The following is a 27,590-nucleotide window of genomic DNA, read 5'->3' as shown; positions in this document are numbered from 1 at the left end:
TACATTCTAAGTGCTTGCATTGGTTAAAATTAAACATTTCCTTCTATTTTGCATGTGTTATCATTTGAAAGAGGAAAATTGTTGTCATGATGCATTCATTTCATAGATGTGATAATGGGTTAGCTTCCCTTGTTTCAATTTTTCCTTCTCCTAAAGGACTTCCCCCTATCTATAACAACATTTTAGTGCCTAAAAGAGTTGCTACCAATCCCTTTGAGACTCTCCCATGCTCTAAGGATGAAGACTTTAAGAGTGATCTTGACAACTCTCCTAAAATGTGCCCTTCCTATTTAGCTATCCTAGAGGAAGAGAATGATATCATAAACACCTTTCTTAATGTTACTTCACCTTCCCTACATGATGCTTCTCTAAGTGAAAAGGTATTGATGGACATTGACTTATTTTCTCCTAAAGTTGGTCCTTCCAATGGGGGCATGTTAGTGCAACAAGAGGTTATGAACACTTCTTTCAAAGATCTCCTTCCTAGGCATGAATCTTTGGAGAAATATGTTCATGTTCCTCCTAAAAAACACTCCCTTCTTAAGGATCCTTTTGTGCAAGAAGATGACATTATCCCTACATTTCCTAGTGATGGCATTTTCTTTTCCAACAAAATTCCCACTAGAGATGATGAATTAATGATAAATGCTTACCCTTCTCCTAAAGTTTGTCTTACCCATAAGCATCCCTTAGAGAAAGAAGATGAAATAATAAGCAATTTCCTTAATTCTCTCTCCCCTAAAGATCATATTGAACATATTTTGAGGAAAGAGGATGAGTTTAACACATCTATTGATGCTCTCCCTCCTAATGATGAGGAATTAATAAACAATGTTATCTCCTCTCCCGAAATTAACAATACTTCAAACATTCCTTCCAACAACTTCACTATTTGGGATGAACCATTAGAAGAAGGTGTAGATTATTCTCTCTCCCTTGATAATTTCTCACCTTCCTTGAATCTCAATTATTCTCCCTCTAAAAATAAAACATCTCCTTCTCCTCAACTTGGTTCTACTCATAAGGATGCCCTAGTTCAAAGCAAGATGGTTAACATCTCTTTCAAAGATCTCCCTCTCAAAAGTGAGACTTTAGAGAGTAATGTTGATCCTTCTCCTAGAGAGTTTATTCCCCATGTAGATCCTTTGATGATAAAGGATGATATGACCTTTCCTAGTATTACTTTTCCTACTAGAACATCAATGCCTACCCCTTGTCTCTCTCCTAAAATTGATTTAATCTGTGATAAGATTTTAGTGCAAGAGAAGACTATCAATAATTCTTCCAACACTTTTGTTCATTCGTCTAAACCATCCTCAATCAATTTGATACATGTGAATGAAACACCTAACAAACCTCTCTTCATTGTCCAAGGTGCTTGTTCTTCTCAAAATTCTCAACCTTTAAATAAGCCTATCTTAGTGGTTCAAGGTGGTTATGCTAATGATTCTTTTTGCACTCCTAAGAAACCTATTATTACTGTGCAAGGAGGTTATTCTTCTAAGAGCCCTTATGAGTATGCTAAGCAATTGACTAGAGAGAGTTATCATGCGGTTGCTCATACTTATAACACAAGAAACAATAGACAACCTAATCTCCCTCTAGTTAGCCCAACTTCACTTCCTCCTTCCCAACCTATTCTTCCTCAAGTTCCACGTATTTCACAAGTTCTTGGTAAGGAATATGATCTCATAGAACAACTTAAAGCTACCCCTGCTAAGATATCCCTTTGGGATTTGATCCAAACTTCTTCCGCTCATCATGGAATGTTACAAGATGCCTTGAAAGATTTGAATGTTCCTCCACCTAATACATCTAGTAATATAGTGTCTTTGGTTAACTCTGTGATGAATCCTAAAGCTCAAATTGTGTTTACTCAAGATGAATTGCCTACTAGTGAAATTCAACATCAATATGATCCCTTGATGATTGTGGTTATCATAAATGACACTGCTATAAGACGAACACTGGTAGATAATGGCTCTGGCCTTAATGTGTGTAGCATTAATCTATTGCATAAGATGAATGTGGATACATCCCTTATTGAGCTTGACTCTCATCCCATTCGAGGCTTTGATAATGTGGCTAAGTCTTCATTAGGTATTATCACCTTACCCATCACAGTGGGACCTGTTACTTTGCCTACTCCTATCCATGTTATGTCGGGAAATCTAACATACAACTTGTTATTAGGGAGACCTTGGATTCACAGTATGCAAGCTGTCCCCTCTACATTGCATAGACAAGTTAAATTCATTTATAACAATAAGACATATACCTTGATAGGTGACACTAATCTCCAAGCTTGTTTGCAAACATCTAAGCCTTCCTCTTCTAGTGATGACTCTTTGAACAAGATACCTATGGATGAATCATTACCCTCTGATAATCAAAATTCTTTGGATGAGCCTAAAGCTCCTGAAGAAGATCCTTCTCGACTTGAGTCTACACATGAAAAGGCTTTTGATCCTGAGAAGGTTCTCGCAGAAGATGATTGGGGATCTCTTGATTTTAACCCCACCTTTGTAGGTGAGTATAGGGTTCCTCCTAGAGTGCTTAAAGTTAAAGAGAAGGAAGAAACTAGAGATCAATCAGTCTTACCTAAACCTATGAGCAATAATTTTGTGGCCACCTCTCAAACTTCTTCTCCTCACACCTCTAATTATGAAGAGTTTGATTCTTTGTCTTATGAAAAACCATCTCCTCTTTCTGAAATGGCTGATCGTTATGGTCGTGGTTTTTGCATTTTTGCTAAGCATGGGTATCATTGAAAAGGTTGTGGTGCTCATGAACAAGGGATAAAAGTTCCTCTAGAGACTAATTTTCACAATTATGCCTTTGGACTTGGCTATAATCCCTGCAAATGTACCAAAGCATCTAAAAGACCATCTCTCAATGTGAATGCTATATTTAGTAGTGATGATGATCTCACTTCAACTAAATCATCTTCTACTTCTATCAACTCTCATTCCCCTCATAAGGAAATCTTGGCGATGAACAAATCTCTTTATGACTCCCCTCAAATTTCTAAATCCACTTATGAATATTTATCTCCTATTCGTCATAAAGTCCTTTCCCCCAAGGATAAGGCTCTAATAAATTACACTCATCCCTCTTCTAAGATTTCTTGTGACTTTTCTTCTTCAATTTTTATCATTTTATACATGTTTTTGATCTCACTTATAGTTGAGCATTCAACATGTCATATTCAAATACCTCATTCAATCTATCGTGTCTTTAAATAACATAAATGGCTATTATGTTGCTCATCATTATGTGACATTAGTAGCTCATTTACTGGGGGCTCATTGTCATTCATGATGGTACAATTTCAAGTGCAATCATATTTTTGAAGCAACATAATAGCCTAATTCTTCTATGTTATCTCTTGTTCCTATGGGGACAAGAGTGATTTCATACATCTCTTCTTTTGCTTATGTCCAAATCTCTCCCTAGAAGATTGTGTAAGTCCTTCTCATTGTCCTTATCCTTGGGAGGCAATGATCTTTCCTTGTTTTTATCTAAGGATCCACTTTTTCCTATTTTGTGGATGGTGTGAACTTTATTACTTGATGTTATTCCTTGTATGCAATTGTTGTTGTTTGTTCGAGGATTCTCTCTTACAAGAGGTGTAAGTCCTTGACTACAACCTCTTTTGCACTTGGTAAAATACATCTATAATGAATTCACTCTCCCAATTGGGTTAAAAAGAGCGTCATCCTTCATTAAGAATCACTTTCACCTCGCAAAAGAAGGAAGTATTGCATTCTTATTCTCTTCTTTGTCTTATTCTAGAAGATGTTATATTTGTCTAAGACAATTCCTCTCGGGGATAGGTGCCTTTTGTACAAAGATCTCTTCTCCTCTAAGGATCTCCTTTACACATACTACAAGATATCCCTTTCCAACTATCTTATCCTTGCTTAAAGAGTGTGAAACTCTCTTGCTTGGATCTATGACATTGTTGCATTTTTGGGGTATCTTCTTTTGTGATGAAGGTAGGTATCCTTGTTCTACTTTGCTTATGACATAAACATTACACTTTTTGAGCAATGGGTCATTCTCGGAACCAGAGCACAGACTCTTAGAGAGAGATGTCTCCATTTTTTCTTTTATGCAAAGTGATTATTCTCGGAACCAGAGCATAGACTCTTAGAGCGAGATGTCACGCTTTTTTACTATACATATACAGGTTGTAGCATACTTGGGCATAGACTCCTATGAGGTGCTTCTAACCTCCCTTACACACACATGCACGAGGTTGAGTGGAACTAGCGGCATAAGGCTAGACTTTCTCACTCCCCTCCCTTACATGGATCACTTAGACAGACTCTAGGGGCTAGTTTTCCATGTCCTTTTCCCATGGATCACCTAGACAAGATCTAGGGGCGAGAAGTCCATGTTTTCTCTCTCACTATTCTTCTCATAGATCACCAATGTGTGTATTCAAGCTTTTTTTCCTTTCTTTTCTTCTCTTTGCATTTTGTTTCCATTTACATCCTTCATCTTGTGTTAGAGAACTCTCAAATCCTCACACTCTTTGTTGTGTTGGAATTGAGATTTAGTCCTCTTTCTTACCAAATGATTCTCCATTAGTTTTTGATCTCATATCAAATCTTCTTGTGAGCATTTGTCATCAATATTCTTTAACAATTCAAAGTGGTAAACATGATACCCTGTTTCAACTCACTAAAATTAGCAAGCCGAAACAGGGGGGGGCATATAGCTACCCTTGAATTTTCATCACCTTCCTTAGTAAGCATTAGGAGATTTTGTGATCTAACATGTGTTTTGTAGGGTGCGGTTCCTAACTGTGTACTGCAGATACCGCTGGGGGCTTCGTTTGACAGACTTATGGATATATCCTTTTTCAAATAATGTTTACTTTTCTGTACTTTAGCTTGCATATGCACGTAGTGTTCATATGACCACTAAAGTGGGGGCTAAATGTAGCGTCGTAAATTGTACGCACTTGCTAGGGTGGTACAATTTCACACCTAGTTTAGCACCCACCTTGGCGCATTTTGTATTTTGCATTGCATTTCCCCTTTAGCACTTAAATAATTAAATTAATTAGGTCTAAGGTTCTATTTTATCATCTCCCACATCATAAAGTTGGGCCCTTTCATTAAAGTGTGCCCTTTTCATTTTATTCTTCCAATACATCATTTAATCAAAAACCCTAATTAGGTCCTATTTTGAACTTGGGGGCTTGATTTCGGGGGTCAAAACATCTCGAAATCACCTGTAACTTCGGGATTCTCTCTAAAATCATCATATCCGACGGCCCTGAAAATTTGGTGAAAAGTTGTCCGGACCATGGCGCCCGGAGTGCACATGGTCCCGGACATTTTTCCCAAAATTTTAGGAGCATGATCCAATCATAAAATAAAGCTTAACCCCAAGAAATTGGAGGGATATTCAATCTCTAGGTTGGCCAAAAATTGAAATTTAGACCCAGGGTTTCATACATAAGAGCTCTCTTTCTTCATTTGAAAGGATCCGAATTTTAGGCTTTCGAGGAACTTCATATGCAGCGAAAGAGCAGATCTTTGAAGACTTCAACAACATTCAACATCCTTCTATCAAGCATTTATCAATTTCATTCATCCATTGAGGGCTTGGAAGACATTGAAGAACAATAGGAGATTACCGACTGAAGATTGGCTTGTACTCCTCCCTTGAGGGTTGGGTATGATTTCATGTTGTTTTCATGTCTTTGCATAAGCTTCAATATATCCTTTATTCATGCTTTAGATCACTTTGCATCTTGATTTAGAGCATTTACATCATCATTTACAAGCAATTAGGGTTTACTTTCTAGGTTGCTCTAGTTTGCTTTCTTGCATTTTAGGACCTTGCACACACACTAGGTCTGCACACACAATACATTTTACAATACAACTTGGCTATTCGTGGAGGTGGAAATCACCAAAGCGGGGGTTTGACTAAGGCAAAACCCTATATAGCCGCCCATACCCTTTTCAGATATAAGTGTAGGTTTCGGGACTCGGACGATGCCGCAAGTTACAGATCCGGAAGAAGCAGACGGAGACCAAACAACACACCAAATCTCAGAGCACAAGACCAGGACAGGGGCGGCGTGGGGCGCCTTGGTCCTCCTGACAGACAACATTTTCAGCATTTTTGATAGCTTTTCAGAGCGCAAAACAGTAGTTTCCAGAGCAGTTTCAGGGGCAGAATTAGGACAGTGGCGCCCGCGCCCCCATCCCGAACATTTTCACTCAGATTTTGACTCTGGGTACGCGTTTTCATTCTTGTCTTATCCTTGTATTTACAGCTTTCCATTGTTTAAGTTCAATTCTGCAATCTTGTTATTAGTTCATACTTGCACTTTGGGGTTAGGGATTGAACTTGCATCATTCTATCTATCATTTGCAACAAAGGAATAGAAATCCTAATAGGTAGCCTGTGGCTCTCTCTTCCACAAAAAGAAGTAGCCAATTGTGTGATACCTCTAGGCTCTTTCGTATTCCGCAAGTGTGTGGTTGAAAGTGAGATTAGGGCATGTTTGCTTAGTGTCACTTTTTCTCCCACACAGAACCAGGTCCTTTCAAACCCACATGGTGGAATGATAATGATTTATATGATTATCATTAGACTAAAGTTCACAAAACATCAAGTTGTTACAAATTGAAAAACTTGGTCCAAGATATGATAGACCAAGGAGACATCACAATTGATATTGATAAAACCTCAGCAAACACAAATCATATAATTTTTAAGGATCCTTTTGTTAAGCATGACAAAGGGAAAGCTACCACATCAGGTACCCAAGACAATACAACTAACTACACAAAAGTCTCATATGACTACACTATTCATGCCATTAGCTCGGGAGATATAGCAAACAATGATTCACAAGAAACACTTAATCAAGATGAGAAGTATCAAGACACTCACACATATGATAACCAAATTTGCATGATATCAGAGGCACCAAAGTATGATGATGACATAAATCTTTGTCTCAGAGACTGGGGGCATGATCAACCATCTCACTTAGGTTGGTTTGAAGATGAACTCATAGAACACATCATGGATGTCAAACATACACATAAAGACTATGAAGAGGGATTTAACATAAATCTTGATAACACAACATATGATACTGACAAAACTTGTAAGTCATATGATATAGGTGCTACAATAACCATAACTCCCATAGACAGAGACTATGCAGTGGTTACTCATAGATCAAAGGTAACTTTACAAGGAATACCACCAAATCATCCACCAGTAGTAGGGACTTACAATGTTGTTGAACAACTTAAGAAACCTTCGACACATATATCATTATTCAAACTTTTGCATATTTCACCTACTCATAGAGCTATATTGGATAGAGCACTTCAAGATTCAGTAGTGGACAGGGATATAGATGGACATGCCTTCCAGACTATGGTAGGCAATTTGACACAAGGCACATGTATTGCATTCACAGAACAAGATATTCCTAGTGATATACTACTTCATAACGACCCACTACATTTGGAAGCTTACATTCATAAGAGACGAATCAGAAGAGTACTCATAGATGGAGGAGTTGGTCTCAACATTTGTACTTTAAAGTTGGTTAAGGCACTAAGATATTCTAAACTTCACATTGATTCTTCCAAGAGGATAAACATCAAGGCATATGATGATGAAGAACGTCCATCAAAAGGAATTGTAACATTACCCGTACAAGTGGGACCCATAACAACAAAGGTCACTTTTTAAGTCTTGGACAAAGAATTGGGATATAACATGTTATTGGGTCGTCCATGGATCCACACCATGTAAGAAGTACTATCCATATTTCATCAGTGCATCAAATTCCCATACAATAGTATTGAAATCACCATAAGGGGTGATCCAAATCCTTTCCAACATTGCAATTGCTTGAAAGAAAGTGTAGATAATCAGGTACCTATCAATCAGGAAGCACCTCTCACTACACAATTGGAGGCATTAAAAATCATAGAAATAAAAAAGGATATGCCTACAACATCCTCCTTACAAATAAAATATATGGGTTGTGGAGAGTATTCTATTGCAAATACTTTAAGTGGGAGACAATTGTCTCTTTCTCCTAAGTCCTTTGGGAAACCTCACACTACAGTGCAAAAACAAGACAAAGGAAAAGAAACTGTTAGATACATAGACTCATGCTCTTTCATTAGATGGGGTGACTTACAAGAAGAATCCATGAACGAAGATATTAACCACTAGATATATAGAGAAGAAGATCATATGAAAATACGTACAATACCCACAGATCAGTATGGCAATGGATTCAAAATGCTCAAGAGACATGGATATGATGGTACCATAGGCCTAGGGTTATACAAACAAGGAAGGCTAGAGCCTATTGTTCCTAATGATAATCCAGGGAATCAAGGATTGGGATATAAGCATGTACAACATATCATGGAAGCAAGACAACATACCCTTGATATATTAAATCAACCAAGCAAACCATCAGACTACATACCACAAAGGAATTTATCCATGCAAGTGCTTCCATCTTCATCTCAAACAAGTAATTAGGTACCCACATCACCTAGTGTAGAATCAGATGGAGAAGACATGAGACAACTCCTGCAAGAACCTAGTACTGAGTTACAAAATCATGCAGTTATTGACACAACAACATAGGCTAATGTAACAACAGATGCAAGTTTACCTCCACCACTTGAATCTCATCCATGGTTATTGTCACTACTTTTACCACGAGAAACAACTCAAGCTCAACCAAACGAATCAGATGAAGAAAGATTGCAAAGCCTTATACTAGGCTTAAGAAGGGTAACTAATGTACATAGAAGACTAGTCAATCTACAAGATCAAGAAGAAATAAGTGATGATAGCTCACATGATGAAACATATAGTGAAAGTGAGACAAACTCTCATGACTATGAGTTCTTATCACTCCATGATTCCAACCCACTAGAAAGTATAATGTTAAGGTATCAAATAAAGCTTATAGATGATGATAATACACAAAGTCATTCAAATAATCAAGTCTTCATGTTATCAAAGTCTACTAAAGAAGGGAGTAATGATTTAACCCTACTACATTCACACTTGATTGATTGGGGAAAAGAAGGAAAACCAATGCTGGATTGGTTTGAAAATGATGAAGCAATTACAGAATTTCTTGGAGTCAGAGAGGGATTTCCACAAGGTGACCATAAAGCAGGGTTTTCTATAGACCTGAATAGAATGACATACTTTGGAGAAGAAAGTACTTCTGCAATAGAAGATAAGGATCAAAATACCCATAATGGCAAGAGTGATTTGGGTAACCTTCCTATTTAAAGAGAAAGTTCAACATTACTTATGGAGGAAACACAAGAAGTAAACATAGAAAAAGGGGAAGTTATACACAACATTCATCTGGAAAAATCACTAAGCAAAGAAGAAAAAGATAGATTCATTCTTTTTTTCAAGCAACGACCTATCAAATTTGCTTGTTCCTATTCGGATATGTAAGGCTTAGACTCTGAATTAGTATTGCATCATTTACCTCTGATACCATGAGTAAAACCTTACAAGCAAAAATTGAGAAAAATGCATCCAATTATTGCATTACTGGTTAAAATAGAACAACAAAAGCTATTGGATGTAGGTTTCATTAGACCTATTGATTACATAGAATGGATATCCAACCTAGTGCCTGTGACTAAGCCTACAAGAGGAATAAGAATTTGTACTGATTTCCAGGATCTAAATAAAGCTTGTCCTAAAGATGACTTCCCGCTACCCAATATCGACATGATAGTTGACCTAACAACTAGAAATGAAATGCTATCCTTAATGGACGGTTTCTCAGGGTATAACCAGATTAAAATTGAACCATAAGATCAATATAAAACCACCTTTACATGCCCATGGGGAACATATTGCTGGAATGTGATGTGATTTGGTCTTAAAAATGTCGGAGCAACATACTAGAGAGATATGACAATGTTGTTTGATGACATGATCCACAACATAATGGAAGATTATGTGGATGACATATTGGCTAAATCACAAAAAAGAGAAGGTCACCTCACAGTCCTTGCATAGATATTTGAACAGTTGGAGCAGTATAATGTCAGATTAAACCCAAAGAAGTGTGTGTTTGGTGTAACAATAGGTAAACTATTAGGGTTCATAGTATCAAATAGAGGAATTGAAGTAGATCCTGCCAAGGTCAAGGTAATCATTGATATGAAACCTCCATCAACACTTAAACAACTCAGAGGGTTACAGGGAAGACTACAGTCCATAAGGAGATTCATAACACAGTTGGCAGATAAGTGTAACCCATTCCAACATTTACTAAAGAAAGGAGTTACTTTTAAATGGACAAAACAATGCCAGGAAGCTTTCCAAGTTCTAAAAGATTATCTTGTAAACACACCATTGTTAGTATCACCTACTCCAAAAAAACCTCTATTGTTATACATATCAACAACAAACTCAGCTCTAGGAGCTCTGTTGGCACAACATAATGACCAAGGAAAAGAAAGCCATTTATTACATAAGTACAACTCTAATTGGCTATGAGCTTAATTATACCCCTATAGAGAAAGCATGCTTAGTAGTAATCTTTGCATCTCAAAAGCTTAGACATTACATGCTAAGTCATAAGATACAACTCATTGCACGCTTTGATCCACTCAAGTACCTATTGAGTAGAGCAACACTGACCGAGAGATTGGCTAAGTGGGTCATGATCTTGAGTGAGTTTGACATAAGATACATAGACAAAAAGGCCATTAAAGGACAAATTATAGCAGATCAGTTAGGAGAGGATCCTTTACAAGATAGTCACCCACTGCTCCTAGACTTTCTATACGAATCAGTATTTACATTGACAACATCTCCAATATGGAAATTATACTTTGACGGGTCATATACAAGTCATGGGTCTGGAGCAAGAATTCTCTTCATTACTCCTCAAGGGGATTCTATACCTAAATCATTTAGGATAAATTTTCCATGCACAAATAATATAGCTAAATATGAAGCTCTTCTCATAGGACTTTGTATAGCTATACAGTAGAGAATACAAGAATTACAAGTCTATGGGGATTCACAATTGATTGTAAACTAGGTCAATGATGATTATAACACAAAGGATGACAAACTCATGCCTTATAAGAAGCTAGTGGAAGATTACAAAGAGCATTTCAGCAAACTCACCTTTGAACAGATCCCAAGAATACAAAACAAGGCATTAAATGCAATGACCACCATAGGATCTCTTTTGAATATGCTTGCTAATGAAACTCAGTTTGAGTTTATCATAAAACAGTTGATGCTACCGGCTTATGAGACTCCTTCAGCATAACATGTATGTGCAATTGTGGGTCCAGAATCACTTTGGTACAATGAAATATATACATATTTACACACCCAATACATGTCATTGGATCTGTCCAGAAATCAAAAGAAGACCTTTATTAGGCAGGCATCTAGATACACCATTATAGATGATACTTTGTATAGAAAGGGTTTCGATGGAACTCTTCTTCGATGTCTGGATGAGAATGAAGCACATCTTTCTTTAAAGGAAGTCCATGATGGAATTTGTGGGGCTCACCAAAGTGGTCCACCATTGTCAAAGAAATTATTGAGAACAAGTTATTACTGGCTGACTATGGAAAAGGACGCTTACAAGTATGTATAGAAGTGTAAACAATGCCAAATGCATGGAGATCTCATTCATGCACCGGCACAAGATCTTCAGCCCATTACATCACCATGGCCATTTTCACAATGGGGATTAGACCTAGTGGGTAAAATCAACCCTACTTCTTCCAATGGGCACAAGTTCATCTTGACAACCATTGAGTACTTTACCAAATGGGTTGAGGAAATTCCTCTTACATATACCACTAGAAATTAGATATCAAAATTCATGCTCAACTACATTATATGCAGATACAAAGTTCCAATGTGCTTCATGACAGATAATGGACGTCCATTTAAAAACTAGGAAGTGAAAGAATTGTGTGACAAATTTTACATACTACAAAGATTTTCCACACCATATTATCCACAAAGTAATAGACCAGCAAAGGCTACAAATAAAACAATACTGAAAATTCTTAAGAAAGTTGTCACTGACATAGGATGGGACTGGCATGTCCAGTTAAATCCCACTCTTTAGGCTTACAAAATAGGAGTTCGCACACCTACAGGAGCAACACCATATTCCTTGGTCTATGGTATAGAAGCAATACTCCCCATTGAAATAGAAATACCATCTCTAAGAGTTTCCTTACAGAACATCATATCAGAGGAAGACTGCAGGGTAGCAAGGTTACAAGTACTCAAGACCCTAATGAAAAAACACAAACAACATTCAACCATCTACAAGGATATAAAAACAAATTGAGACAGAGTTATAATAAAAGAGTCCGCCCATGAACTTTTCAACTGGGAGATCTAGTACTTAAAGAGAATCAAAGGAACCTAGCGAAATGAGAAAGGCCAAGGAAATTCGAACCTAACTGGCTAGGCCCTTTCATCATAACAAGGGTTATAGGCAATGGAGCATATAATTTGGCTACCATAGAGGGAGATCCACTCTCTGACCCTATGAACAACATGCACCTTAAACGATATTATACCTAAGGGCTGTGTAGTTTAGGTTTTACTTTCTACATTGCATATCATATCATTTAAAACACCGCATTACATACAGTTTCTTTTTCAAATGCATCACATTCTCAAAAGTTTCGGCATTTTCACATAGCAACATCAATAAAACAAGGCAACTTCTCAAGTTTATCATCTATTTACATTCAAGAGAAACAAGAGTCATCTTCTTTCTTAGATATTCAGACATGAAGTCTTTGAAGTCTTAAGGTCATTCATTTTTCAACATTACCCAGTGACGACACTTTACTTATGGTTGGGTAGTGATTTCACTATTTGAGACTTGTTAACCTAAAATCTATCATTTGCTATATCTCAAACACAATAAATCTCTAATTTACTCAAGACACCTAGTTGATCATATGACTAGTGAAAAATCTAAAATTCTACTTCAACGCCACTGTAATTGTCATACCCAAGTAGGTTTCATTACTTATAAGTCAAGGAAAGAAAATAAAAATAAAAAGAGCTATGCCAAATATCCATTTTAAGGCAAAAAAGAAATGATATATAACTGAATTATCACGCATACAAATGTGATAAAAATCTTGACTATGGGAACATACAAGTAACTCCATCAGGGCTATGAACGCCTACTGGTAATGGAGCAATATTTGAGAAATTAAAGTCTATAACCTCGTCAGAGCTCTCAAGGCTTGCTGACAGCAAGGCTCTATTCGGGATGCTTTTGAAGTTAGAATAATCCATGTAGCTAGTCATATAAGATTCTAAGGATCTTTAGTGGACACAAGAGCAGGAATTAACTCATTTGCACACATAAAGGCAAAAGAAGATCGAAGTTTCAAGAACCAGTGGGGAAGTTTTCCGCGTCTCCATTTATAAATCCTAGTCACTAAGTGTGTTAATTTGAATGATCCAAGGGACCTTAGGAATTGATTGACCACTTATCTATAAAAGGTTTTGCACCTCCATTTCAATTGGTGCATTACAAATGCAAAAAAAACATAGTCAACCTTGTTTGAATAGGAAATGCATCTTCGTCCTACATATTGCATTCACATAGGTCATGTCAAAAGTTCATTTGTCTCTACATACATTCTGCAGATCATCATGTCATATAGGTCTACACATTGGGGGCATAATTGGAAAAATCCTAAAAATCATATAATGTTCTTCAATAGAAAATCCTAAAAATCATATAATTTTCTTCAACAGAAAATCCAAAAAACATTGAAAAACTCGAAATCCAAAAACATTGAAAAACTCAATATCCAAAAAATTGAAATATTCAAAATCCAAAAATAGTGAAAAACTCAAAATACCAAAAACATCCATATAAAGTCCTAAAAAAATCATCCAAAAATATTCAAATATGCAAAACAATCCTACATAACAACCAAAAAACATCCATATAAAGTCCTGGAAAAATCATCCAAAAACATTCAAATATCGATCCACATAATCCAAAAACATTGAAAAAGCTCTTGGAAAAGAAGTAAAAATCGAAAATCAATCAATCAAAAACTTGCAATAAAATCTCTTGTGAGAAACAAATACCCTAGCAGATATCCAACAAACACTTCACACGAAGTTAACAAATGATACAACTATCCTGTTAAACATCTGCAATCAACTGATCAAACTATCTTATCAATCGTATCATATCCATATCAAAGTGATCATTATCTTGTCTTAAACAAAAGAGGATACACTCGAAATTAAACAGGTCAGTCTTAAACTTTTTGAGATAAGACATTATCAACCATCACATCAAGCAACTGAGAACAAAGGCACAAGGTCAGTATAGCTGCTGAATTTTGTCTGGGTTAGTCTTTATCTTTTATCATTTGGCAACAGATATTGTTCCTATGCTACTCAAGGATGTCCACAAGTGACTAGAGGAGCCATGATGGGCATTATCTTTTTCTTTGTTTGCTCCTTGTCTGCTATGTGTTTGTTTCTTCAATGAGATATCTTACATCTTAGTTCCTTATACCTTGATGTGCTAAGCTTCATTGTTCATAATAAGGCTTAGTGATGAATATATATTGTGCAATAAAATAAATGACACAAGTTCGTGATTCATTCAATTTCATTTTCATTTTCATCTCATCTGTTTATTGCTAGTTTGTTGATTCTTCTCTCATTGTCTCTTTCTTAATCATTTTCTATCATCTAACATTGTTCTATTTTATTCTAAGGTTCATTATCTCATATTCTATCTCAATATCATATTCACATCACCGATCTCTATCTCTAATCAACTAACTATTCTTGCATCTCACATTCTTCTTTTTTTCAAGAGATCATTCATGTCTTTAGTGCACAAACAATCTCTTGAGGGGGCATATTTACACTATACAGCAGTACCAAGGCATATTGGGGCAAATTTTTTTATTTTCTTCAAAACAAAGTCGTTCTGACATTGTCTCAAAGAGGGGCAAATATAGACACCTAAAAATGTCTCATTGATTATGTACTAATTATTCCTCTAATTGTTTAATAATCTTTATTATTTAATTAAGTTAACTAATTATTCTTTTCAATTCATTTTATTTAAATTCTTCTAATTTCATATTTCCTCAACACCTTACTAATTATTCTATTTCCTATTCCATCATCATTTAATCATTTTAACTATTTTCTAAATATTAATAAAAAATTAATTATTTAATTAATTCTGATTAATTCTCCAATTTAAATAATCTTTATTATTTAAATAAATTAATTCTCAATTTCTATCTCTAATCATCTAATCATTCAACCATTTTCTAAATATTAATTAAATTCCATTTCTAAATATTAATTAAATATTTATTATTTAATTAAATTCCATTTCTAAATATTTAAATAATTTCTTTAAATTATTTAATTAATTAATTAATTCTTCCATTTCCAAATCCCCAAATTCTAATTTTGTTTAATTAATTCTTCTATTTCTTCTAATTTCTTCCAAATTCAAATATATATGCATGATTTCAAAAATCAAATTAAAAATCAAAGTTAAGTTCTAAATATATTCAAATGCTAAATTGAATCAATAAATTCAATTATTTGAATAAATATCATGCAAAGATTAAATTGAAAATCTAAATCTAAATGCAAGGACATGCTAAATTAATTAATTAAATCATTTATCTCTCCAATCTTTATTTTCATCTTTTAGTTAGCTTTTTCTAAATTAAGCTTTCTTTGTCATCTTTTTTATTGCCTCCAATCATTTTTTTTCTTCCTTCAGTCAACTTTTTCTCAATCAGTTAACTCAATTAATCTATTCAATCTATTCTGTTTCACTCCTACAATCAGTAGTTCAACTATCAATTTTCATGTGAGCTCACCCGAGTTCCACCTCTTGATCAATCTGTTCCACCTTTCAATTAATCTTCTCCAAAAATCTATAAATTGAGTATTCAATCTCCATTTTCAACAATCACAAACTTTGAATCTTTGTGTCACTTGCAGGTGAGAGCCATCATACCACAGAGAAGAGAAGAGCAATGGAAGCTATATGCGATCTTGGAATAGGGAGTTTTATTGAATGATTTTAATTCCTATTTCTTGCTATTGTATTATTTCATTGTTAGTTTGTTAGAATTCTTTGATTAGATAGGGATTCATGATTTCCCTTTATTTCTAATTGATATATTTTATAAGATGAATTTTACAGACGACGGAACCCACATACACATGTATACAGATTCATATCTTCATTGTTCAAAACAACATTACCACTTCCTTCTACTATCGCGGCCCCAATTTATTAATTGCGTCTATTTCCCACACATTTTGTGTGAGACCATTTGATGTCAAGGAGTTTGCCACTTTTCAAACTAGTCCTTGTGTCTTCATCCTCAAGAAGAATGATGATTCAAAATACTATTATAATCACCAATGACCATGACTTGACTTAATGTCGCCTCTATGTTTGGCTTTTAAAGCGAAGTTAGTGAGTTTCCCTTGGGCACAAAGTAGTTTAGATTATGAATATTGAAGTCGTTGACGCACTCATTGAATCCCATTACACTTTGTTATATTAAGCATCTAACCTCCATTGGTATCACCACTAACATCAATGTCAGCGCACTATGCATTACACAACCATTTTTCAATCTACAATCAAATTGAAGGCACATCTCTACACATTTCATCAACCGGTTCACAAGACTTTTCTTCTGTTTCCATTTACAGATGTATATCTGTAAAGGCATTACATCGAACAATTCAATTACTTTGTCTACGAATCCTGTACATGTCAATTAACAAAATCTATTTATCTTTTGTTCTTGAATGAATGATCGATCCTTATTTCCAAGCTTTCACATGGGTACAATTATGAGACAACAGGCATTGTATAGAGATTCAAATATTTCGTATGTGTATCTTCCACATATTGCATGTAATGTCTACAAAATATGTGTCCACCTTCAAAATATTTATTGTCGATAATTTATGTGATTGTCGAAACTATGCACCTTGATCCCAGAAACTATTTTCAACATGAGCCACAACATCTCTAATATCAAGCTTGTGATTGCAATGTCGAGTCAATTTCCATGTTCATTGTTTCTTCTGAAATTTTAATCATGTTCCAATGAACGCTGGTCTTCATCCATGATAGTTTGGATAAGAACACTATAATTGTGCTCATGGTTATGCCAATCAACAAAAGATTCATTATAGAGGAGCTCGAGTTTTAAATGAGTTGCATCTGTTGGGGAAGCAAAGGGATTCCAGAACCTTGCATGTTGTCCGATCACCCATGTTGTTGGCAAGTCAGGGAAAATCCCAAACTCATGTTGTCCAATCACCCATATTGTTGGCAAGTCGGGGAAAATCCCAAACTCCTGAACCCAAATCATGTTGGTTCTATAGTTACTAAAAAGTGTCGATCTTCCGACTTTAACACTCGGACTTCAAATTCAATAATGTTCTCTTCTAAAGTGCTTGTTGGGTCCATGTTTAAAGTTATTTTCTTCATGTCTTATTACCTTCGAGCATGTCCTCCAAGGTACACATATATGAAATTATGATTGTCTTATGAGCATGTGTCATTTCCCTTCATTGACAATCCAAACTATGGATGCTTTCAACAATTTCTCTTAGTCATATCTATATTGTCGAGCATGTCGGCGGTTATATGAACTTTTGAACCAATTTAATTTTATGAAAAAAGAGGGTGACATCCCCGACTATAAAGTGAACTTAGAAAATCACATTCATGGGTACAAGATCTTGTGTTGCAATATAGCCTGGCTCTTGACATGCAAAATTTTAAAATTTAAAATTTGACCAGCTTAAAAAATTAAGGATAATACCAATGAAGTTGATGACCGCCACACAAAGGTGATGCAAACTAAAGCCCGCTGAGACTGATTGCATAAGGCCAAATGTGCAGACCAATGCATGTGAACCTGCAAGAAAAAAATAGAGATGATTGATCAATAACAACAAATGCTAATCGAATTAACAATCAAAGCTATCAATACAAGGTAATACAACACAACCACAATAATTTCAATCAAAATTTGATCTTGCAAATATGCATCATCCGACAAAAACACACAACTGATGAAGAAGGAGCTGATATACAACTTGAATCATAGATTAAGTTGAACTACAACCATGCTAGCAAAGATAAGACACCAATTAATATAAGTTGTCGATCAATGGAAGCTTGTCTAATGAATCTTATGGTAGTGTCCTCTAGAGTTGAAACCACTCATAATGCGACCAATAGAAAAACTGTCTGAAATCACTGGTTTGATCTCCCACGAGGGTCTCAAATTTAACAATTTGAATTGGGAATTAAACTCCCAACACTCAATGTAAAATCAACATAAGAAAAAGAGGAACCCTCGATATTGTAAATTGCTGCCAATATGGTATTGAATGCTAAGCCAATACAATCGTTCACCACTCGAAGGAAATAGAAGAGTTGACGTCACAAAGGTTGTTGCTCCAATAAAATCCCCCAAAATAATAATTCACATGCCAAAGATCAAGGGTTCACTACCAATGCAGAATGCTAATAGGCAAGTATATGTAGGTGAGCCAATGAACAAAGATGGAGATAAGAAAAAAAGTGTCCTTGCAAATAGTAAATTCCCCTGACAAATAGAAATCAAAAGGTCGATTGAGGTGTACTAGAGCCAATACATGCCAATCTCTACAAGGAAACCTGTTAGTGCAGTGAAATCTAACAAACTTTGGACCTCCAAATTGATGCAACTATTCCACATGATCTGGTCAATAAGAAGTCGATCTATGCAGGGATGGATGTACCACAAAGTGCCAGACTCAAAATGAACAAGGTTGACTAGTGGAATGAACTACAACTCAGATTTGATGCAAAAGATGACCCAAATACAAAACATATCTCCAAAATAAAAAATTTGCAACCTATTGTTCAAGAGGGGTCAAATGGCCATCCAATTAAAAAGTTTTGTTACAAAAATAATTTTATCTAGAATATAGGCATATTTGTAGTCAAAATTCATGAAAATGGCTACTTGGATGCAACAGTGGAGTTGAATTTGTCCTAGGAAACTCTAGAAATATGTTGCACCAAAAATCTCCCAAGATGCCAATGTTTGAATGCACCAAGATCTCTCCAAAAAATGAATATCAAAGACACCCTATAGGCCCTAATACCATGTAGGAATTTTCCTATAGCCATCCAAAATGTATAGGCCGATGAATAACACAAAAGAAAGAGAGAACAAAATAGACAACAACAAATTGTATTCTCATCAAGATGCCAAATGCCCAACTCAGTACAACGTAGATGTGCCTACATATATAGGCAAGGCAATAGGAGAAGAGAGTGTTGGCATTTCAATAGAAAGGAGATTGTTGATATTCATTAAGGATATTGAGAAGGCTGTTGAAGATTATTTGATATAACTGAAAAATGATGATAACTATCTTTATAACATTATTTTGTCATTGATGTCAAGAAATTGATTTCTTGATTCAGTATGATGTTGCCATATCTTAAGAAGTATGTTTTGATGAGTATTAAGTAGTCGGTAAGTGACACAGAAAGAATGTGATAAGAAAGGGGAGAAATAAGTTATTCAATGGGAAACTATTACCGAGTTAGACAATGATGAGATCATGATGTTTAGATTATTTTGATATCCTACATATGTTGTTGATTGTAAGGTTAATACTATACTATGTCACTGAGTAAAGAACCTTGTTGGTAAAACCTAAGGAACCTAGTCGGTAAACCCTAAGGTTATCGATATCGGTTAATGAAGGCGGAATGTATACTGAGTAAAGTTTAGTATTTACCGAGTTGCAACTGAGTTATGATAGATCGCATTGGATGGATAAAAGCATTATTTAATGAAGGATGCTGATGAGTTGGAGATGTATAAATGATTGGTATGCCGCTCATGAAGTTTGTTAAAGATCTATGGTAATGGAAGATCGGCAGGAAGATCTACAGCTCAGATTGAATCGCAATAACCTTGTGCAAGTTCCAAGAAAAGAATGCAAGTCCCAAGGCAAGGTAAAACATTTTCAGATCGAAAGATTCATTGAACCTAGTCAAGATTGAAGATCTAATGGCTAAGATTGATCATAGGAAATGTGATCAAGGAGATTTAGCGGTTAGCAAATTGTTTATAAATAAGAAATTGTTCATGAACAATGTATGTAGGCAAGTGTAAGCACAAGGATGCTACATAGTGATTACCGAGCACAGAAGCTTGAAGACTTGTTTGAATAACATAGTAGGGAGCCCAGCTGAGGGACAAGATAAGTCCTATGACAAGATTGTTTTGAGCAAATAAGAATCTACATTAGCATTTCAAATGTGAAGTTGCAGATATATTTATTACTGTTGTTTATTTTGTAAGTGACAGAAAATCTCTTAACCGAGTGGACTTAACAATCTTATTTGTAAATCCTCTAGCAAGGTGACATTCTAGTTGAGTGTTTGAAATCCTTTGACAAGGTCACTTCTAACAAAGTGAAGATCCTAATAGATTTGAGGGAAATCCCTTAACTGGGTCACATCTAGCAATGTGTTTGTAATCTTTAACAGGATTTGCTTTTAACCGAGCATACTCTAGAAGAGTATATTTCTTAGTGGGTCCGAAATCCCACAGTGGTTTTTCCCTATTTGGGTTTCCACGTTAAATCTAGTTTTATATGTGTTATGATGATTATGTGTTTATGAGTTTGCATGTTTAGCAGTTTTTGGTTATATTGTTGAAGTTTAAGTTACCGAGGTTGAATCTGTTGATTTTATGGAAGATTAAGTTTGTATGATTCACCCCCCCTCTCATCTTGGTAGCTATTGGCATCAAAACTTTACAATTGGTATCAGAGCTTTGGACTCCAGAAGAAAAGTTTAAAGGTACTTGAGGCAAAGATTTGAAGATGTATAAAAGGGATGCACCAAAGCTGAACAAGTCAAGTTTCTCCACATGGCAGAAAAGGATTAAGCTACATTTATAAGGAAATGGACAATATGCAACATATTATTTGGAGAATGATTACATACCACCAAGCACCAACCCGATGACCTTGGAAGAGATAAAGGCAAAGAAAGAACATATTCAAGCTATGATTGAAATAACATCAACATTGACCGACTCAGAGTTTAATGACCTAGAAGGCTGTAATGATGCAAAAGCAATGTGGACCAAGCTCATATTTGTGTATGGCGGTGATGAACATGTTCAAAGAGCAAAAGTAGATAGTCTAAGAGGACAACTTGAATCCATGAGAATGAATGAAGGTGAGAACATAACCCAATATAGTACAAGGTTAAAGGAGATTGCCAATCAAATTAAAGGAGCAGGAGGAACTATTGAAGAAAAGGATGTAACAAGTACGCTGTTGAGAACCCTTCTACCTGCTTATGCTATTCGAGTCTCTGCAATCAATGAACTAAGGTCTATACCTAACATGCCAGTTTCTTTGGATGCTACTATTGGCAAGCTACATGCATTTCAGTTAAGTAATTTTGATAACAGTGGGTCTTCGGTAAATAAAGTAGAATCTGCATTCAGTTCTTTTCATATTGGTGAATCTGATGATTACAATGATAGAATGAGTAAGTACTCTGAAGGGAATCACAGTGGAGCAAGTGAAATATTTCGCAAGAACATGGAAGAAGTGCATAAACTGTATGAAGAAATCAAGAAGCAAGAAGAGTTTGAAGCATTATTAGCCGGAAGGTTACTGAGAGGAAAAGGTAAGTATAAAGGAAAGCTACCTTTAAAATGTTTCAATTGTGATAAAATAGGACATATGGCTTCTAACTGTCCTGACAAAGAATCTAGTGAAAAGAGAGAATACCAAGATAATAGGTAGAAAAACAACCAATATAGAGGACACTGAGACTTCAGAAGGAGAGACATAAAGACATGCCTAGTAGCTGATGAGGAATCCAACGATGACAAATCTGATGAAACATATATAGAGAAAGTTGTTTATGTGGCTATTAAAGATGGATCAGATGAAGAAAGGTATGAAGAAAAGGCCCTAATATCTCACATAAATAATAATGATTCTTGGATCATAGACAGTGGATGCTCACATCACATGACAGGTGATAAATACAAGTTTGTTAAATTAGATGACTATGATGGAGGCTATGTAAGATTTGGTAATGATGCACCATGTCCGGTGAAAGGTAAAGGATCTATAACACTTCTTGACAATGCTAAATGTGATGATGTATACTGGGTTGAAGGTTTGAAATACAATTTGTTGAGTGTAGCACAACTAAATAATACAGGATACCGAATAGAATTTCAGAAAGGAATTGTCAAAGTTCATGACAAGCATGGAAAGTTAGTTGCTACCGAGACACAAACAAAAGGTAATACATTTCATCTTGACTCAACTTGGAACAAGTGTCTTTATGCTAAGATAGATGATACCTGGTTATGGCATAAAAGGTTTTGTCATGTAAATTTTGATAATCTGATCAAAATAAGTAAGAAGCATCGAGTAAGAGGTCTACTAAGTCTAGAAAAACCTAAGAATGCTATATGTCGAGGATGCCAGATGGGTACGATGACAAGATCAAGCTTTACAAATAAGTCCTACACTTCTAAAAGAATTTTAGATCTAGTACGCACTGATCTTTGTGGTCCCATGAAAGTTCAAAGTTATTATGGTGATAAGTATTTCATATTATTTGTGGATGATAACTCAAGGATGATGTCAGTTATGTTTTTAAAAGAAAAATCAGAAGCTTTTCAAATGTTTAAATGGTATAAGGCAAGAGTTGAAAATGAAACAGGAAGACAACTAAAATGTCTTAGATCTGATAGAGGAGGAGAATTCACTTCTGATGAATTTAACTTATTTTGCAATGATCATGGTATAAAAAGACAAGTATCTACACCGAGAACACCTCAGCAAAATGGGATAGCCGAGAGAAGAAAAAGATCAATTCTAGATTGTGCCAGAACCCCGATGATAAAAAAAAAGGGTACCTCAAACATTTTGGAGAGAAGCAATCAACACTGCAATTTACACCTTGAATAGAGTTCAACTAAAGAAAGGAACTATGAAGACACCATATGAGATCTGGTATGACAAGAAATGTAATGTACGTTATTTTAAAATCGTTGGAAGTAGATGCTATGTTCACAAAGATGACAAAAATGGAAAGTTTGATCAAAAAAGTGAAGAAGGAACATTTCTTGGTTATTCTTCTAGAAGTAAAGCATTTAAATGTCTGATCAAATCATCTAACAAAATAGTAGAAAGTACAAATGTGAAAATTGATGAATTTGCATAAAGAAATGATGAAGGAAATTTCAAAGAACTAGAAGATTATGAAGAATTTATTTATGTTCAACTGAGAAGTCCTACTGAGAAAGCTGTTGAAGAAAATGAAGACAATGTCCAGTTACTGAGTGATGAAGAAGATCATACAGAACCTACTGAACCTATATTAGCCAAATATGTCAGAATACATCATGCATCAAGTCAAATTATAGGAGATAAGGATGATCCAGTGATGACGAGGAACAAACTGAGACAAAACACATGTCTGATATCCGAATTTGAACTGAGAATAGTAAAAGAGGCATTTAATAGTGAAGATTGGGTAAATGCTATGATAGAAGAGATTGATCAAATCAAGAAGAATGACAAATGAATACTGATCCCAAGACCGAAGGACACAAATGTAATCGATACAAAGTGGATTTTCAGAAACAAGCTAAATGAAAAAGGTGAGGTCATTCAAAACAAAGCAAGACTAGTTTGCAAAGGTTATGCTCAAGAAGAAGGAATAGATTATGGTGAGACTTTTGCACCTATGGCTAGACTTGAGGGAGTAAGAACATTGTTGGCATATGCTGCTTTCAAAAATTTCAAGGTATATCAAATGGATGTTAAATTTGCATTTTTGAATGGTATACTAGAAGAAGAAATTTATATTAAACAACCTAAAGGATTTGTTGAAGACAAAAGTAAAGATCAGGTATGGAAATTGAACAAAGCTTTATATGGTCTGAAACAAGCACCTAGAGCATGGTATGAGAGACTGCACTCTTATTTGATCAAAATTGGTTTTATAAGGACAAGTGAAAACAACAACATGTACATGAAGAGTGATGAGGACAATGAAATACTGATCTCAGTCATATTTGTTGATGATATTATTTTTTGTGGTAATGACTCCTTATGCAAGAACTTTGGAAATGAAATGAGCAAAGAATTTGAGATGTCATTAATTGGTGAGATAAAGTATTTTATAGGTTTACAGATACTGCAAATGAAAGATGAGATTTTCATTACTCAATCCAAGTACATAAAGGAAATCTTGAAGAAATTTGGAATGGAGGATTCTAAACCAGTAAGCACTCCTATGACTACTAACTGTAAACTATCAAAGAATGATGAATCTACATCTGTTGATAAGACACTTTACCGATCTATGATTGGGAAGTTGCAATATGTTGTGCATAGTAGACCAGATATAGCACATGCAGTAGGAATTGTTGCAAGATTCTCTGTAGATCCCAAGGAAACCCATATGACAACAATCAAGAGAATTTTCAGATACCTGAGAGGCACTGAAGATTATGGCTTAGTATATGAAAAGAGAAATGATTTTGATTTAAAAGTTTATACTAATGCTGATTGGGTAGGTAACATAGATGACAGGAAAAGCACAAGTGGTGGAGCTTTCTTTTTAGGAGAAAGACTAATGAGTTGGCTTAGTAAGAAACAAGGATGTATTTCACAGTCAACAATAGAAGCTGAATATGTTGCTGCAGCATTGAATTGTACCAATATAGCATGGATCAAACAACTGTTGGAAGGTATAAATGAGAAAGTTACCAAGCCAGTAACTATATTTTGTGATAATACGAGTGCCATTAAAATTTCAAAGAATTCAGTAATGCACTCTAAGACAAAACATATCTCTATAAAGTATCATTATCTCAGAGAAGAAGTTTAAGAGAAGAAAGTTGTACTGGAATATATCAGTTCAAAGGAGCAAATAGCAGACATCTTCACAAAGCCACTGCCAAGGGACACTTTTGAGTATCTCAGAAGCAAGTTAGGGGTCCTACCCCTATCTTCTACTCACTGACAGAGTTCGGTGAAAGCATCAATTTGATGAATCTACAGAATATTATGTGTGGATTGATGCTGATTTACGCACTTTAGAAGGTTTTCTAAAGGTGTGCAGGACATAGTGAATAGAGACAAGTTGCTCTGATTGAGACTAAGATGATACACAGAAAGGCAAATAACTTCACAGAGGAAGAAATCATGATTTAGTTCTTTTACTTTTTGGCATTGTTGTCAAAGGGTGAGAAGACTAAATGGTAAAATCCTAAATGAAGAAAATAACGAGAGACTAATGACAGGGGGAGAAGACTTAATACAAAACAATAGCTCAGAAGCCTAATGAAAAAGGGAGAAGACTTCAGGAGATTTTAACAGCTCAAGGATAACAAGAGAAGTCTAACAATAATCTGAATCCAAATCAATTTGAATATCTTATTAGTATTACCATTTAAAAGTTGGTTTTGCCATCAATGCCAAAGGGGGAGATTGTTGATATTCATTAATGATATTGAGAAGGTTGTTGAAGATTATTTGATATAATTGAAAAAGGATGATAACTATCTTTATAACATTATTTTGTCATTGATGTCAAGAAATTGATTTCCTGATTCAATATGATGTTGCCATATCTTAAGAAGTATGTTTTGATGAGTATTAAGTGGTCGGTAAGTGACACATAAAGAATGTGATAAGAAAGGGGAGAAATAAGTTATTCAATGGGCAACTATTACCGAGTTAGAAAATGATGAGATCATGATGTTTAGATTGTTTTGATATCCTACATATGTTGTTGATTGTAAGGTTAATACTATACTATGTCACCAAGTAAAGAACCTAGTCGGTAAACCCTAAGGTTATCAATATCGGTTAATGAAGGCAGAATGTATACCGAGTAAAGTTTAGTATTTACTGAGTTGCAACCGAGTTATGATAGATTACATTGGATGGATAAAAGCATTATTTAATGAAGGATGCTGATGAGCTAGAGATGTATAAATGATTGGTATGTCGCGCATGAAGTTTGTTAAGGATCTATGGCAATGGAAGATCGACAGGAAGATCTACAGCTCAGATTGAACCGTAAAAACCTTGTGCAAGTTCCAAGAAAAGAATGCAAGTCCCAAGGCAAGGTAAAATATTTTCAGATCGAAAGATGCATTGAACCTAGTCAAGATTGAAGATCTGATGGCTAAGATTGATCATGGGAAATGTGATCAAGGAGATTCAACGGTTAGCAAATTGTTTATAAATAAGAAATTGTTGATGAACAATGTATGCGAGCAAGTGTAAGCATAGGGATGCTACATAGTGATTACCAAGCACAGAAGCTTGAAGACCTATTTGAATAACAGAGTAGGGAGCCCAGCAGAGGGACAAGATAAGTCCTATGACAAGATTGTTTTGAGCAAATAAGAATCTGCTTTAGCATTTCAAATGTGAAGTTGCAGATATATTTATTACTGTTGTTTATTTTGTAAGTGACAGAAAATCTCTTAACCGAGTGGACTTAACAGTCTTATTTGTAAATCCTCTAGCAAGGTGACATTCTAGTTGAGTGTTTGAAATCCTTTGACAAGGTCACTTCTAACAAAGTGAAGATCCTAACAGATCTGAGGGAAATCCCTTAACCGGGTCACATCTTGCAATGTGTTTGTATTCTTTAATAGGATTTGCTTTTAACTGAGCATATTCTAGAAGAGTATATTTCTTAGTGGGTCCGAAATCCCACAGTGGTTTTTCCCTATTTGGGTTTCCATGTTAAATCTGGTGTTATATGTGTTATGATGATTATGTGTTTATGAGTTTGCATGTTTAGCATTTTTTGGTTATATTGCTAAAGTTTAAGTTACCGAGGCTGAATCTATTGATTTTATGGAAGATTAAGTTTGTATGATTCACCCCCCCCTCTCATCTTGTTAGCTATTGGCATCAAAACTTTACAGAGAGAACACAAGGATGACATGTGGCTCAATGAGGTGCAAGGTTATGTAGAAGTAGGTAGGAGAAAATAATAAATAATTCTTCTAAAGGTGGAATTTCTCCTACAACCATATTCCCTAGATATGCAATTCCTTAAATGTCTCATATGAAAATTACTATGAATGCATTATCCTAAGTTAAGTAAAGTGTAATTACATGAGACATACATTAAACCAATAGATTTGAACTTCTAAAATTCTTTAAACTCTTCTAATTTTTCTTTTAGGAAAAACATCCATAGTTTACTATTGAAATCATTAACAAACAAGAGAAAATACCTAGCACTAGTGACCGATTCTGTATTCATTGGTTCACAAAGATTTGCATGGACTAGTTGAAGGACATTCAATGTTATCCAATATTTTTCTATTGAAAATAGAGTTTTATTCTACTTCCCGACTTGTCAAAATCTACAAACACCTTGTATATTC

This window comes from Cryptomeria japonica, chromosome 4 (assembly GCF_030272615.1).
Source record: "Cryptomeria japonica chromosome 4, Sugi_1.0, whole genome shotgun sequence".
NCBI classification, from domain to species: Eukaryota; Viridiplantae; Streptophyta; class Pinopsida; order Cupressales; family Cupressaceae; genus Cryptomeria; species Cryptomeria japonica.
The sequence above is the reverse complement of the archived record's forward strand: the minus strand, read 5'-3'. Positions refer to the sequence as shown.